The 17,941-nt window shown below is 42.6% G+C and overlaps 1 pseudogene; it reads left to right on the forward strand.

The window, feature by feature from the left end:
* The first annotated feature begins 10,892 nt into the window (after positions 1 to 10,892).
* Positions 10,893 to 15,228, forward strand: LOC141145573 (E3 ubiquitin/ISG15 ligase TRIM25-like; annotated as a pseudogene).
* Positions 15,229 to 17,941: the final 2,713 nt, after the last annotated feature.

Below are 17,941 nucleotides of genomic sequence, written 5' to 3' on the forward strand. Positions count from 1 at the left end.
TTTTCCAGACTGATTATCCACCCCAAACGACTCAGGCTGAGCTGTGTCAACTCTAGGTCCCGACGAAGTTGTTTCTCCGAATGGGCCATGAGGAGTAAGTCATCTAGATATGGAATGATCGAGACTGACTGAAGTCTTAATGGAACTAATGCCTCCCCGAGAACCTTGGTAAAGATTCTCGGGGAGGATGACAGTCCGAAGGGAAGTGCTCTGCACTGGAAATTATAAATTTTGGTGTCTATCTGGATCGCCATCCGAAGAAATTTCTGGCATTCCTTCCTTATTGGGATATGCAGATAGGCGTCCCTTAAATCCAGGGTAGCCATGAACACCTCTTTTTGGAGAAGATTCCTTATCAAGTAAATGGACTCCATTCGGAATTTTTTGTATCGAATGGAGCGGTTCAGAGGTCGGAGGTTCATGATTAGTCTGAACTTTCCAGACGGCTTTTTTACCACAAAAATGTGCGAGTAAAAACCGTTCCCCTGTTCCTGAATGGGGACTGGTGTCAATACCTCTTGATCCACCATTTCCCCTATTAACAGAGGTAAGGCCTTGGCCTTTTTTGAGTGTCTTGGAAGCTTTTTCACAAGAAACTTTGAGGGTGGATCGCTGTGAAATTCCAGCGCATACCCTCTTTTTATAATGTTTAAGACAAACTCGTTTGAGGTTATCTTTTCCCACTGTGGGAGGAAATTCACTAACCTTCCTCCCACCGGAACCCTGATGTCACTGGGGTTTAGGGTTTGAATTGGGGCGGTTAAAAAGTATGCCCCCTTTCCCTTTCCCTTTTTGTCCTGTCCAGTGCTTTTTGGGTTTGAACTCCTTCTCTGACTTGGAGGGTTCCTTTGAGGGATGAAAATTTTTCTTTTTGATGGGAAAGGTTTTCTTTTTATCGGCCGTTCTTTCCAAGGCGGTATCTAGTTCAGGCCCAAAGACTAATTCTCCTGTAAAGGGGACACTGCACAGGTGAGTTTTAGACGCCGTGTCCCCCCCAAGTTTTCATCCATACTGACTTCCTGGCTGCAACAGAAAGCGCCACGGTTTTAGCTGTAAATTTTATGACATCAGTGGAAGCGTCAGAGATGAAACTTGTCGCCTTAAAAAGCATAGGGAAGGTTTTCAAGAGCTCCCCCTAGGCATGCCTGCCTTTAGGTGTTCTTCTAGTTGGGATAACCAGAACTCCAGATTCCTGGCAACACAAGAAGTGGCTAGAGCTGGTTTTAAGCCTGCCATAGAAGCATCCCAGGCCCTCTTTAAGACTATGTCTGTTTTCCTGTCCATTGGGTCCTTTAAATGACCCATATCCTCAAAAGCATGGTCAGACTGTTTTGAGACTTTGGACAGAGGGGCATCTAGTTTAGGATTTTTATTCCAGACTGCCTCTGGGCTCTCATCAAAGGGGAATCTCCTTTTAAGGGAATTTGGAAAGAAGACCTTTTTATCTGGCTCGGCCCACTCCTTGCAGACAAGGTCAGAAAGCACTTTATGTATAGGGAATACCTTAGCTTTCTTTTTCCCCAGAGCCTCATACATTTTATCATGTCTGGTCAATTGAGTTTCTTCCTCATCAATTTCCAGTGTATCATAAATAGCGCTCAACAGCTCATCTACTTCCTCAAGAGACAGCTTGTATTTTGCTGCTTTGTTAGCTACAAACTGATCCTCCTCCTGATCTGAGTCTGCATCAGAGGATTCAGGGCTAACCAACACGGGGCTATGCTCCCTGATTGTACGGGGCTCCCCAGAACTGGGTGTTGTAAGGAATGGTGAGGAGGGAATCGCAGCTGCTTTACTGGAAGCAGACGTGCTTACATCTGCGATTAACTCGCGGAGACATTTAAAGGTTGCCATAAATCTATCCCCTATTTTGTAGACACTATAACTTTTGCGCAAACTAATCAATATACGCTTTTTGTAATTTTTATTACCAAAAGTATGTAGAAGATTACATATCAGCCTAAACTGAGAAAAAAATTAGCTTTTTTAAAAAAAAAATTGGGGCTATTTTTTTACATCAAAAAGTCCAAAGTATTTTTTCAAAATTGACGCTCTTTTTTTGTTTATAGAGCAAAAATGACTAGAGATGATAAAATAGCACCAAAAGGAAGCTCTATTTGTAGAAAAAAAAAGGATGTCAATTTTGTTTGAGTACAACGTCGCACGACCGCACAATTGTCAGTTATAGCGACACAGTGCTATATCGCAAAAAATGGCCTGGTCATTGAGCAGCCAATTCTTCTGAGGCTGAAGTGGTTAATTGGAAGTCACATTTAGGTTGTTGTTGGACACGGTGGAGGAAATAACACCTATGCAGGCTTCCTGACACCAACATTTGGATGATGTATCTAGGAGAGGGGGGTTCAGCAACTTTGACATCTCCCATCCTGTTCTTGGACAACCAACATCTTCACATTCCATGGTGCCTGGGTGAAGGTGCCAATGCTACCTGTGTGAAAATAAATGCTATAGTATGGTGCGAGGAGTCTCTTCTAGTTACATAGCCCCATCCTTGATGTCTCAATGAGATGATGTAACTAGAACAGGGGGGTTCCACACCTTTCACACCTCCCATGCTGTTCTTGGATAATCAACATCTGCCTCAACACATCTGAAGGTGATTGGATTAAGGTGTTGGTGCTACTTGAGTACATGTTGGGGTATCTTTCTGACACTCATTAAAACTGAAAAAGTGGCTTAGAGAATCTACACAATGTCTTCGACATTACAGAACAAGTCCAGCTCAATGTGACCAACTGCTACTAACTAAACAATGAAGGTTTTGTCCAAACTGCATTGTATAAAATAATGGTTAGTTTATATTAAAATAATGGAACATATGAGGTGTGTCCAGAAAATAATGAGAATGATGCTTTAAAAATTATTTAAAAATTTTACAATTGATCACAGTTTTCTAGTGGGATGGCGCTCAGAGCCGGCGTAGTGGCTCTTTGAACGTTATCCACACTACCAAAATGGCGTCCGTTCTTGTGTTCAGAACCTGAGTCACAATCCTGACTGTCGGTCACAGTTGAGAACAGACCTCACTGCATCCACGTTCTGTTCCGTTTTTGACCGACGGTTCACTATAGGAATGATTGTGGAGGAAACGGGAATTACCAAGTCAATTGCTCATGAAATCGTGACTCAGGATTTGAACACGAGAAAGGCGCCATTTTGGTAGTGTGGATAACGTCCAAAGAGCCACTACGCCGGCTCTGAGCGCCATCCCACTTGAAGACTTTCAGGGGCGCTATGAAGAATCGAAAAATCCCTGGGAACGTTGTGTACACTCACAAGGTGCATATTTCAAGGGAGACAATGTTCAAGTGTAACATTTTTCAATAAAATAATTTTTTAATATAATTCTCATTACTTTGTGGACACACCTCGTATAATGACACTGTTCACTGTAAATGTGGCTCCTCATGTTGCTTCTTCCTCTTACTTTCCAGCCCTGCTGTACAGGGACTGCAAGAAGTTGATACCAAATCATATTCAGTTACTTACATTGCTTGAAGTTAAAAAATAAATGTATGATTATACAGCTGCATTCATTTGTATCTTTTATATCTGCATCGAGTTTGGCTTCAATGGTCTGATTTGCAATAGTTTCTCATAGTTGAGCTCCTTATTTATTTGGATCTCCTTCTCTGCAGCCTTTCCAGTTCCAGGACATCTTTTTGGTTAAAGTGATTGTAAACCCTTACAGACCACTTTTTACTACAGGTAAGTCCATAATAAGGCTTATCTGTAGCTACCCCGGATATCCCCTAAACCTGCACAGTTTAGGAGATATCCCCTGTATCAGCATGTGCCGATGTCATCAGCACATGCACACTGAAGCAACGGCTCGTTCGTGTCATTGCTTCAGCTGATGTGCCAATACCGGTGGCTCCCACGCGCAGGAGTGATGTCATCACGGCTCCAGCCAATCACAGCACCAATACCGGAAATAACTCTGGGAGACATGTCGCCGGGCAGAGCAGTGTGCCAGGACCGCTGCGGGGGCTTTAATCTAAGGTGAGTATTTCATAATGAGCTAGTATGCTATGCATACTAGCTCATTATGTCTTTGTCCTGCAGGTTTTTTTTTTGGTTTTTTTTGTGGGTTCACAACCACTTAGACTCCTTTCAAAACTAGAGTGGACAGTATTGAAGTAATATGACTTGTCTCGCTCTCTTGAGTCCTCAATAAATTTTAGATGTTAGATGTAGAATTGGAGATTGGAATTGAGATCTGATATGAATTGGATCTGTTAGGAGAAATACACAAAAGCCGCCTTTGCTGAATTTTGCAATCTGTAATGGTTTGTGACCCTCATCCTTCCTTCTCTACCTAGTGGGTCACTTACCCAGAGCTACCATGTGTTTGTCAAGTGTACGTGTTTACTTCAAGTTAGGGCTCATTTACACTTGCTTCAGTTTCAACAAGGCTTCAGACAGGCTTTGATAAAGCTCTCTTAACGCTAGTCAAAGCTCCTGTCACTAAATAAAATGGTTAGCTTACAGTCCTGTTTACACCTTGCTTTTGCTTTGTTTTGGCTTCACTTCAAAAATTATACCCCATGTAGCTTCAGTGGTGCTTCAAAGCATCTACAAAGCTTCCATAGAAGTGTATGGCAAAGATCGCTTGAAGCCTCACTGAAGCCCCGCAAAGCCTCACCGAAGCTTCACCGAAGCCCTATCGAAGCCCCATCGAAGCCTCATTAAAGCACCAAGCAAAAGCAAGGTGTAAACAGGACTGTAAGCTAACCATTTATTTAGTGACGGGAGCTTTAACTGGCGTCCAGAGAGCTTTAACCACTTCCCGCCCGGCCTATAGCAGATTGATGGCTGGGCGGTGGTTCAGCTATCCTGACTGGGCGTCATATGACGTCCAGCAGGATAACAGCCGCCATGCACCCACGGGGGGCGCACATAGTGGCAATCGGTGGAGCGGTGTGTCAATCTGACACACCGCTCCACCGGCAGACGCTCTTCACCACGTGATCAGCCATGTCCAATCATGGCTGATCACGATGTCAATAGGAAAAGCTGTTGATCAGCTTTTCCTCACTCGCATCTGATAGATGCGAGGAGAGGAGAGCCAATCGGCGGCTCTCCTGACAGAGGGGTCTGTGCTGATTGTTTATCAGTGCAGCCCCCCTCAGATGCCCACACTAGACCACCAGGGAAACCACCAGGACCACCAGGGAAGGGGGCAACATGTGGATGGCCAGGTATGTACCCCATGGCCATCCACATGTGCAAATTATGCCCAATCTGTGCCAATCAATGCCCACAAATGGGCACTGACTGGCACCATTATATATCAGTGATGCCCATCAATGCCACCCATCAGTGTCATCAGTGCCACCAATCAGTGTCATCAGTGCCACCCATCAGTGTCCATCGGTGCCACCTGTCATTGCCCATCCGTGCCCATCCATACCACCTATCAGAGCCACCCATAAGTACCCATCAGTGCCACCCATAAGTACCCTTCAATGCCACTTACAAGTACCCATCAGTACCGCCTATGAGTGCCCATCAGTGCTGCATACCAGTGCCACCTATCAGTGCCCATCAGTGCTGCCTATCAGTGCCCATCATCAGTGCCACCTCATCCGTGCCACCTCATTGGTGCCATCTCATCGGTGACCATCAGTGCTGCCTATCAGTGCCACCTCATCGGTGTCCATCAGTGTCGCCTTATCAGTGCCCATCAGTGCAGCCATATCAGTGCCCGTCATAGAAGAAAACATACTTATTTACAAAAAATTTTAACAGAAACAAAGAAAAACTTGTTTTTTTTTCAAAATTTTCGGTCTTTTTTTATTCGTTGGCAAAAAATAAAAACCACAGAGGTGATCAAATACCATCAAAAGAAAGCTCTATTTGTGGAAACAAAATGATAAAAAATTTGTTTGGGTATAGTGTTGTATGACCATTCAAATTGCGACAGTGCTGAAAGCAGAAAATTGGCCTGGGCAGGAAGGTGTCTAAGTGCCCGGTATTGAAGTGGTTAACCAAGCCTCTCCAAAGCCTTGTTTCGAAGCAAGTGTAAACTAGCCCTAAGTGCCTCATCAAGAAGGGACAAGGACATCCACATCCTTCTCTGTCATTGATTTTTTTTATATATTTTTTTAATGAACTGTTCTTAGAGTTGTTGGAAGTGATCTGGGAGTGTGCATGTAATACAAGAATTGCTAGGAGCAAAGTGAAGGAGCATTTTTTGTCTCTGCCATAATTCCTGGCTCTGTTCCGCCTGCTTTGGAGTTTGGCGTTTTTCTGCCCACCTTTGTATGTTCCAGCTCCTCCTTTTACACTATTCATAGTAAAAACACTTTTAACCACTTGAGCCCCGGACCATTATGCTGCCTAAGGACCAGAGGTCTTTTTCCAATTTGGCACTGCGTCGCTTTAACTGCTAATTGCGCGGTCATTCAATGCTGTACCCAAACGAAATTTGCATCCTTTTCTTCCCACAAATAGAGCTTTCTTTTGATGGTATTTGATCACCTCTGCGGTTTTTATTTTTTGCGCTATAAACGGAAAAAGACCGAAAATTTTGAAAAAAAATGATATTTTCTACTTTTTGTTATAAAAAAAATCCAATAAACTAAATTTTAGTCATACATTTAGGCCAAAATGTATTCGGCCACATGTCTTTGGTAAAAAAAATGTCAATAAGCGTATATTTATTGGTTTGCGCAAAAGTTATAGCGTCTACAAACTAGGGTACATTTTCTGGAATTTACACAGCTTTTAGTTTATGACTGCCTATGTCATTTCTTGAGGTGCTAAAATGGCAGGGCAGTACAAAACCCCCCCAAATGACCCCATTTTGGAAAGTAGACACCCCAAGGAAATTGCTGAGAGGCATGTTGAACCCATTGAATATTTATTTTTTTTGTCCCAAGTGATTGAAAAATGACAAAAAAAAAAAAAAAAATATTTACAAAAAGTCATCACTAAATGATATATTGCTCACACAGGCCATGGGCCTATGTGGAATTGCACCCCAAAATACATTCTACTGCTTCTCCTGAGTATGGGGATACCACATGTGTGGGACTTTTTGGGAGCCTAGCCGCGTACGGGGCCCCGAAAACCAATCACCGCCTTCAGGATTTCTAAGGGTGTAAATTTTTGCTTTCACTCTTCACTGCCTATCACAGTTTCGGAGGCCATGGAATGCCAAGATGGCACAAAACCCCCCAAAATGACCCCATTTTGGAAAGTAGACACCCCAAGCTATTTGCTGAGAGGCATATTGAGTCCATGGAATATTTTATATTTTGACACAAGTTGCGGGAAAGTGACACTTTTTTTTTTTTTTTTTTTTTTTTTTTTTCATAAAGTTGTCACTAAATGATATATTGCTCACACAGGCCATGGGCATATGTGGAATTGCACCCCAAAATACATTTAGCTGCTTCTCCTGAGTATGGGGATACCACATGTGTGGGACTTTTTGGGAGCCTAGCCGCGTACTGGACCCCGAAAACCAATCACTGCCTTCAGGATTTCTAAGGGTAAAAATTTTTGATTTCACTCTTTACTGCCTATCACAGTTTCGGAGGCCATGGAATGCCCAGGTGGCACAAAACCCCCCCAAATGACCCCATTTTGGAAAGTAGACACCCCAAGCTATTTGCTGAGAGGCATGGTGAGTATTTTGCAGCTCTCATTTGTTTTTGAAAATGAAGAAAGACAAGAAAAAACATTTTTTTTTTTCTTTTTTCAATTTTCAAAACTTTGTGACAAAAAGTGAGGTCTGCAAAATACTCACTATACCTCTCAGCAAATAGCTTGGGGTGTCTACTTTCCAAAATGGGGTCATTTGGGGGGGTTTTGTGCCACCTGGGCATTCCATGGCCTCCGAAACTGTGATAGGCAGTGAAGAGTGAAATCAAAAATTCACGCCCTTAGAAAGCCTGAAGGCGGTGCTTGGTTTTCGGGGTCCCGTACGCGGCTAGGCTCCCAAAAAGTCTCACACATGTGGTATCCCCGTACTCAGGAGAAGCAGCAGAATGTATTTTGGGGTGTAATTTCACATATTTCCATGGCATGTTTGAGCAATATATCATTTAGTGACAACTTTGTGCAAAAAAAAAAAAAAAAAAAAATTTGTCTCTTTCCCGCAATATAAAATATTCCATGGACTCGACATGCCTCTCAGCAAATAGCTTGGGATGTCTACTTTCCAAAATGGGGTCATTTGGGGGGGTTTTGAACTGTCCTGGCATTTTATGCACAACATTTAGAAGCTTATGTCACACATCACCAACTCTTCTAACCACTTGAAGACAAAGCCCTTTCTGACACTTATTGTTTACATGAAAAAGTTTTTTTTTTTGCAAAAAAATTACTTTGAACCCCCAAACATTATATATTTTTTTAAAGCAAATGCCATACAGATTAAAATGGTGGGTGTTTCATTTTTTTTTCACACAGTAATTGCGCAGCGATTTTTCAAACGCATTTTTTTGGGAAAAAACACACTTTTTTTAATTTTAATGCACTAAAACACACTATATTGCCCAAATGTTTGATGAAATAAAAAAGATGATCTTAGGCCGAGTACATGGATACCAAACATGACATGCTTTAAAATTGCGCACAAACGTGCAGTGGCAACAAAATAAATACATGTTTAAAAGCCTTCAAAAGCCTTTACAGGTTACCACTTTAGATTTACAGAGGAGGTCTACTGGAAAAATTACTGCACTCGATCTGGCCTTCGCGGTGATACCTCACATGCATGGTGCAATTGCTGTTTACGTTTGACGACAGACCGCCGCTTGCGTTTGCCTTAGCGCGAGAGCAGGGGGCGACAGGGGTGTTTTTTTTTTTTTGTTTTTTTTTCTTTATTATTTTTTTGCTTTTTTAATCTTACTTTTAAACTGTTCCTTTCATATTTTTTTTTTAATCATTTTTATTGTTATCTCGGGGAATGTAAATATCCCCTATGATAGCAATAGGTAGTGACAGGTACTCTTTTTTGAAAAAATTGTGGTCTATTAGACCCTAGATCTCTCCTCTGCCCTCAAAGCATCTGACCACACCAAGATCGGTGTGATAAAATGCTTCCCCAATTTCCCAATGGCGCTATTTACATCCGGCGAAATCTAAGTCATGAAATACTTGTAGTTTCCGGTTTCTTAGGCCATAGAGATGTTTGGAGCCACTCTGGTCTCTGATCAGCTCTATGGTCAGCTGGCTGAATCACCGGCTGCATTCTCAGGTTCCCTGTTGAGACAGGAGAGCAAGAGAAAAACACGGAAGACGGTGGGGGGGGGGCATTCCCTCCCACGGCTTGTAAAAGCAGTCTAGAGGCTAATTAGCCACTAGGATTGCTTTTACATGAAAGCCGACCGCTGGCTGAAAAGAATGATACCAAGATGATACCTAAACCTGCAGGCATCATTCTGGTATAACCACTCAAAGTCGTGAATGGCGTACCTGAAGACAAAAAAATGGTTAACAATGGTTAACAATAAAGCACAGTAAAGTGTAAATAATTACACACCTGAAAAACAAACATGATAAAACATAATAACAATAACAATAACAATAACAATAAAACATTGCAGAATAGAATACAGTAAAAAAGAGCAGAACAATAGAGAGAGAGAATAGAGAGAGAGAGAACAATAAAACAACAACTATTTTTTTTTATTTCATATTTTTTTTTTTTTTTACACTGGGGCGACGCATATCACCGCCGGGCGATCAGGGGGCTAAACCTTTATTCGGTAATAAATGGCGGGTGCCCTGACACTGTAAAAAATAAACAAACTAACCAGCGTCAACCGTAACGGTTATACGGTGATCAGTGGTGAAAGGGTTAACTAGGGGGCAATCAAGGGGTTAAAACATTTATTAGGTAGTATATGGGGGTCCCTATAAAACGCTGACGGCGAACCTAAATATTTACCTCACTAACTAGCGTCACCAGCGACACTAATACAGCGATCAGAAAAATGATCGCTTAGTGACACTGGTGACAGGGGGTGATCAAGGGGTTAAAACTTTATTAGGGGGGGTTAGGGGGGTACCCTAGACCTAAAGGGGGGTAATACTAACTGCCCTAACACACTTACTGTCACAAACTGACACTATGCAGTAATCAGAAAAAAAAAAAAAAATAAACTGCTGGTGTCAGTTTGTGACAGGGGGGGTGATTGGGGGGGGGATCAGGGGGCGATCGGGGGGGGGATCGGGGTGTTTTGTGTGCCTGGCATGTTCTACTGTGTGTGTGTGTGTTTGTGCACTCACATTGATGTCTTCTCTCCTCGGGCCGGAACGGAAATTACCGAGCCGAGGAGAGATGACATCATTTCCTTTGCTGCTGTTTAGCATACAGCAGCAAAGGAAGATTCTCATTGGCCGGCGGCGATCGCGAGGGGGGGGCCACGAACGGATGGTCTCCCCCTCATCACCGATCGCCGCTGGACAAACGACGACCGCCTCGGGCACCGGGGGGGGGTCCGATCGGACCCCCCACCCGCGGAAGGCAAATCACGTACCCTGTACGTGATTTTGCCTGTCCGTGCCACTTTGCCGACGTACATCGGCGTGAGGCGGTCGTCAAGTGGTTAACCACTTGTATATGTCTCGGGACAGGTTTCTTTTACCGTTGGAAATTATTTTCTCCTAAACACAAAAAACAAAAAGCATAAACATGCAAATAGCTATTCACACTACATTATATAACTTAACTTTGTGTCTTGTCTGCAGAAGCAATTTAAAGCTAAGAATCAGTACAATGTGTATCAACATGTAGGGACATATACCTTCAATATAAACTTTTATTTGTCCTCCAACTTCCTCAAGATAAAAGCTGCAAGACCAGCTCAGCCCCACCCTGTGCTGAGAAATGTGAGATGACTTTGGATTTTCAGTCTCAGAGACTTTCACTTTCATTTCTCTCTTCTGCTGTCAGCGATGGCGTCTGCTGATGTGAGACAAGAGCTGGACTGTTCCATCTGTCTGAACATTTATACAGATCCTGTAAACCTGAGATGTGGACACAACTTCTGCCGGGTCTGTATTGATGGTGTGTTGGATACACAGGAGGGGTCTGGAGGTTATTCCTGTCCTCAGTGCAGAGAAGAGTTCCAGGATCGGCCTGTACTGCAGAGGAACATAACACTACGTAACATAGTGGAGACTTTCCGATCTTCTCAGCTGGAAGAAGGGAAGACTGGAATCTTCTGTACATAATGTATTCACTCTCGTGTACCTGCTGTAAAATCATGTCTGCTATGCGAAGCTTCTCTATGTAATGATCACCTGAGAGTCCACAGCAAGTCACCAGAACATGTCCTAACGGATCCCACCACTTCCATGGAGAATAGAAAATGTTCCATCCATAGAGAACTTCTTAAATATTACTGCACTGAGGACTCTGCCTGTATCTGTGTGTCCTGCAGTTTGGCTGGAGAACACCGGGGACACAAGGTGGAGACTCTGGATGAGGCCTCCGAGAAGAAGATACAGAAACTGAGAAATGTTCTGCAGAAACTGATGACAGAGAGAGAGGAGACGGAGAAAAGAGTCCAGAGTCTGCAGGATCGCAGGAGAAAAGTACAAGAAAAATCAGCTGGTCTAACAGAGAGAGTCACTGCCCTGTTCATAGAGCTCAGGAGACATCTGGAGGACCTGGAGAATAGAGTCCTGAGGAACATCTCCAGCCAGGAAGAGCGGATCTCATGGTCTGATCTGATCCATCAGCTGGAAATAAAGAAGGAGGATCTGTCCAGGAAGATGGAGGACATTGAGGAGCTGTGTAACATGACTGACCCACTGACTGTCCTACAGGAATCAGACACAGGGGACTTGTGTGATACTGAGGAGGGAGATGATGAGGACAGAGAGAGACATGATAGACTCCTCCATGATGGAGGGGATCTGGATGTGTCTGGAATCTCACACACATTACACACAGGGTTATCTGATATGATAAAAGAGGTAAATGTATCCTTCTATATACAGGAAGCTTCAGACATATTACTGGATGTGAACACAGCTCAGAATAATCTACAGATATCAGATGACATGAAAACTGTATCCAGGTCAGGTATAGAGCAGAATCGTCCAGAAACACCGGAGAGATTTCAGTACTGGGCCCAGGTATTAAGCAGTCAGAGATTTTCCTCGGGGCGACATTACTGGGAAGTGGATGTCAGTGAGGCAGAAGTGTGCAGAGTCGGGATGTGTTATCCCAGTATAGGGAGGAGAGGAGGAGGAGGGCAGTCAGGGATTGGAGATAATAACAAGTCCTGGTGTTTGTGGAGGTATAGCAGTGGGTGTTCTCTAATACATGACGATAAATCGATCAGCATATCTCCCAATCTCTCCAGTAACAGAGTCAGGATCTATGTGGATTATGAGGCCGGGCAGCTGTCCTTTTATGATCTGTGTGACCCGATCCGACACCTCCACACCTTCACCACCACCTTCACTGAGCCCCTCCATGCCGGGTTATGGGTAGGAAAAGGTTCTATAACAATATCTGGGGGTGAAAGAGGACGTGAGAAATAATAATATAACAGAAAATCTGCCCAAACCTGCTGACATCACAGAAATCTGAATCTGATTATTTGTAACTAATGGAATAATGCAGAAGATTCATATTCCATATGTCATAAATCTAAAGGTTCCCAACACAAACAATCACAGCATTGAGAAATCTCAGCACAGGAAAGTGTGATTTATTCTCTTATAGTGACAATAATAAGATTTGGGGTTTTCAGGGGTTCATTAAGGGCCAGTTCACACCACATGCATTCCAGTGCGTTTTTTTTCTGCATCAAAAATGCATAGAAAGTAGGTTATATGGTTTTCAATGGCATAGTTCACACCAGTGCTTGCAGTTCAAGAAAAAAAAGTAGAACATGCTGCATTTTTCTTGCACTGTAATGTACTGGAACGCTGTAAAATGCACCAAAAATGCACTGGAACACCCATGTTCTTATTTAAGGTTAAGGGAAAAAAATAGGGGGGGATGCACTGGACTGCATCAAAAACGCACCAAAAATGCAATGGAACGCATCAAAAACACGCATAAAAAAAGCATCTGGAGAGCATCTGGACTGCGTTTCTATGGTGTGAACTGGCCCTTATAATGACAATAATAAGATTTGGGGTTTTCAGGGGTTCATTAAGGGCCAGTTCACACCACATGCAGTCGATTGCGTTTTTTTTTCTGCATCAAAAACACATAGACAGTAGGCTATATGGTTTTCAATGGCATAGTTCACACCAGTGCTTGCAGTTCCAGTGCGTTTCAGTTGCAGAAAAAAAGTAGCATGCTGCATTTTTTCTGCACTGGACTGTACTGGAACGCTGTAAAAAGCATCAAAAACTCACTGCAACACCCATGTTCTTATTTAAGGTTAAGAAAAAAAAGGGGGGAGAAATGCACTGGACTGCATCAAAAACGCATCAAAAATGTGCATTTAAAAAAGCATCTGGAGCTCATCCGGACTGCATTTCTATGGTGTAAACTGGCCCAGATGCGTTCCAGGTGCTTTTCTGCATGCGCGTTTTTGATGCATTCCAGTGCGTTTTTCCCCCTCTTTTTTCTTAACCATAAATAAGGACAAGTGTGTTCCAGTGCATTTTTGATGCGTTTTACAGTGCTCCAGTACAGTCCAGTACAGGAGAAATGCAGCATGTTCTACTTTTTTCTGGAACTGGAACACACTGGAACTGCAAGCACTGGTGTGAACGATGCCATTGAAAACCATATAACCTACTTTCTATACGTTTTTGATGCAGAAAAAAACGCACTGGACTGCATGTGGTGTGAACCGGCCCTAAGTGTTAGTGGTCAGGATAAGATTATTATCATTGATTATAATTTGAATGATTATTCTAAATTGTCAGAAAATGTAATGTACACTATTGCAGCTTGCCAATACTTAGATGTGGTGACTGCATTGGTTTTCTTTTTTCAGTCTTTTTTTTCAGTTTTTACCTAGAGATCCTGCCAGTAACACACTTCCTGTCCTAGGATGACACCACTCACTCATAGTACTGTACACTGTAGATTTTTAGGTACTGTCGTTTTTTGGTGCCGTTCCACGAGCGTACGCAGTTTTAAAGCGTGACATGTTGGGTATCTATTTACTCAGCATAACATCATCTTTTATATTTCACCATATGGGTAATATATTGTGTGTTAAAATTGTGTGTGTATTAAAATTCATTACGCTTTTTTTTTTCTCAAAAAAATTTGCATTCAAAAAGACAAATATAAAAATATGCAACACCCACCATTTTATTCTCTAGGGCCTCTGCTTTAAACAATCTATAATGTTTGGGGGCTCTGGGCAGTTCTCTAGCAAAACAATGCTGATTTTTACATATAGGAGAGGAATGTCAGAATTGGCCCAGACTGGAAGTGGTTAATATCAGACTGCAGAGTGCACAGGACAGCACTGGATTTCTGGCAGGATTCACAGGGTGATTTGTACACTGACTGAATAGCTATAACAATATTCTTTCAAGTGTATATTTAACAGATCAAAATGAAGGAAATAAGTGAAGTTGGTTGTTATCTTCATTGTAGTTTATTGTTGCTGTCAGACAGAAGTGTACAAAGCTGTAAAGCTCTAATTGGCTCAGAGTGCTGCCCCTCCCCCCATGCTGCTGTGTAGGTGATTACAGGAAGTGATATCAGGACCAATTCAGAAATATACAACAGTTCTATGTAGACAAAAAATACGCTTTTTAATTAATACATAATTGCATTAAAGTAGAACTGAAGGCAAAACTTTTTTTTTCATTTTGGATAGATCAAGGGAGGGTTATAACCCCCGTCAGATTTTTTTTTTCTGCCATCTGTGTCCCATTGTTGAGATTTCCCTTCACTTCCTGTCCAATAGCCAAACAGGAAGTGAGAGGAAATCCCTGTAAATCAAGGGAATTTCTTGGTGACCCACCCCGGTCACGGCGATTTTTTTAGTAAAATACGTGCATCCCACCCCTGATGACTGGCAGGAAACCAAGAAACGCGTCGGGTTATAAACTAAGGGTGCCGAGCTAAGCCTATTATTATCTTGAACTCAATTAACTTTTCTCTGATTTTGTATTCTTATCATGTGATTTATGTAAAATTTGGATTGTCATATATTTTTTGACTCTTGTATTTTTCTGCAAGAATTGTATCAGTTAATGTCCCTTGATTTGTCTGCATAAAATTGTGATTATTAATACAAATATTTCATCTTTTATGATTATGCCTGTATTCTATTTATTCTACTTGTGTAGGCCTAAAACAATCATGGACAACCCGGATGGGTTAACGACCTCAAACTAAATCCAAATGAATATAATTTAATGTATATTTATCACCTACAATGACATGCTTCATTTAAAGTCCCATCTCCGTTCTCCAATTTTCTGTAATATAACCAGGGATGGAAGCATGCCATTGATACATGAAGGTAGTGACAGGCCACGTTTTCTTAATTAGAATCAAAGCAGGTTTAAGAATTTGGTTAAATACAAATGTGAATTACGTTATTTCGGACCAATATTATTTCATTATTTTGGAGGATTCCTTTACATTTGCATTACTGATAAGGTTTATTTCAAATATGTGAAGTGTTCAATATTATAAAAGAAATATCTAAATTCAACATTTTGCTGCGTACATGTACAATACTGTGCAAAAGTTTTAGGCAGGTGTGAGGAAATAATGTGAAGTACAAATGCTTTCAAATATATACAATACAGCCGTGGCCAAAAGTTTTGAGAATGACACAAATATTCATTTTCACAAAGTCTGCTGCCTGTTTTTATGATGGTGATTTGCATATTCTACAGAATGTTATTTAGAGTGATCAGATTTGTCCCTCTTTGCCATGAAAATGAACTTGATCCCATTAAAAAAAACATTTCCACTGCATTTGTGAAGAAGACTTCAGGGCGTCCAAGAAAGTCCACCAAGCGCCAGGACCGTCTTCTACAGTTGATTCAGCTGCGGGATCGGGGGCGCCACCAGTGCAGAGCTCAGGAATGGCAGCAGGCAGGTGTGAGGACATCGGCACACACAGCGAGGAGAAGACTTTTGGAGGATGACCTTGATAGGGAAATCCCAGAACTTAGGGGTTTCCAATGACATTTTGACTGCTGAACCACATTCAAAAAAATGTATTTAATATTCAAGCCTATAGTTTTAGCTATAGGCAGGGAGAACAATACAGTAAGTACATGGTGACTAGGGATGAGCTTCGTGTTCGAGTCGAACCCATGTTCGACTCGAACATCGGCTGTTCGATCGTTCGCCGAATTGCGAACGTTATGGGCCGTTCGCGCTAAATTCGTGTGGCGCGTCACGGCCCATAATTCACTGCGGCATCGCAGTGCATTGCTGGCTGATGATTGGCCAAGCATGCACTATGACCCGCATGCTTGGCCAATCACAGCGCCGTCAGTAGAGAGAGCTGTAATTGGCCAAAGCCAGGGTGGCTTTGGCCAATTATGGCTCAGGGGATTTAGTACACACCCCACACTATATAAGGCCGCCTGCACGGCGGCCCTGTGTAGTGTGTGTTCCGGTGTGCTGAGAGATAGAGAGAGAGAGAGACAGTGTCATTTGATTTGAGTTAGATAGATTAGGCAGAACAGTCAGTCAGTTAGCTGCACTTACAGTGTATTGTGTATATATATGCATCCCAGGTGTTGCATATATATATATATACACTGTATTCAGTTTAGCTAGATCCGTTCCTGTTATCTTCTATCTAGACTATTTACATTTAATGCAGTGCGTCCTGCTCACAGTGTTCAGCTAGATCCGTTCCTGCTATTTACATTTAGTGCAGTGCGTCCTGCTCACAGTGTTCAGCTAGATCCGTTCCTGTTATCTTCTAGACTATTTACATTTAGTGCAGTGCGTCCTGCTCACAGTGTTCAGCTAGATCCGTTCCTGCAATTTACATTTAGTGCAGTGCGTCCTGCTCACAGTGTTCAGCTAGATCCGTTCCTGCTATTTACATTTAGTGCAGTGCGTCCTGCTCACAGTGTTCAGCTAGATCCGTTCCTGCTATTTACATTTAGTGCAGTGCGTCCTGCTCACAGTGTTCAGCTAGATCCGTTCCTGCTATTTACATTTAGTGCAGTGCGTCCTGCTCACAGTGTTCAGCTAGATCCGTTCCTGTTATCTTCTAGACTATTTACATTTAGTGCAGTGCGTCCTGCTCACAGTGTTCAGCTAGATCCGTTCCTGCAATTTACATTTAGTGCAGTGCGTCCTGCTCACAGTGTTCAGCTAGATCCGTTCCTGCTATTTACATTTAGTGCAGTGCGTCCTGCTCACAGTGTTCAGCTAGATCCGTTCCTGCTATTTACATTTAGTGCAGTGCGTCCTGCTCACAGTGTTCAGCTAGATCCGTTCCTGCTATTTACATTTAGTGCAGTGCGTCCTGCTCACAGTGTTCAGCTAGATCCGTTCCTGCTATTTACATTTAGTGCAGTGCGTCCTGCGCACAGTGTTCAGCTAGAGCCGTTCCTGCTATTTACATTTAGTGCAGTGCGTCCTGCTCACAGTGTTCAGCTAGATCCGTTCCTGTTATCTTCTAGACTATTTACATTTAGTGCAGTGCGTCCTGCTCACAGTGTTCAGCTAGATCCGTTCCTGCTATTTACATTTAGTGCAGTGCGTCCTGCTCACAGTGTTCAGCTAGATCCGTTCCTGTTATCTTCTAGACTATTTACATTTAGTGCAGTGCTTCCTGCTCACAGTGTTCAGCTAGATCCGTTCCTGTTATCTTCTAGACTATTTACATTTAGTGCAGTGCGTCCTGCTCACAGTGTTCAGCTAGATCCGTTCCTGCTATTTACATTTAGTGCAGTGCGTCCTGCTCACAGTGTTCAGCTAGATCCGTTCCTGTTAAATTCCTACTGACCGGCAGGCTTGTCTGGTTACAGTATATAAAGC

The sequence above is a fragment of the Aquarana catesbeiana genome, linkage group LG05, assembly GCF_042186555.1.
Source record: "Aquarana catesbeiana isolate 2022-GZ linkage group LG05, ASM4218655v1, whole genome shotgun sequence".
Classification (NCBI taxonomy): domain Eukaryota; kingdom Metazoa; phylum Chordata; class Amphibia; order Anura; family Ranidae; genus Aquarana; species Aquarana catesbeiana.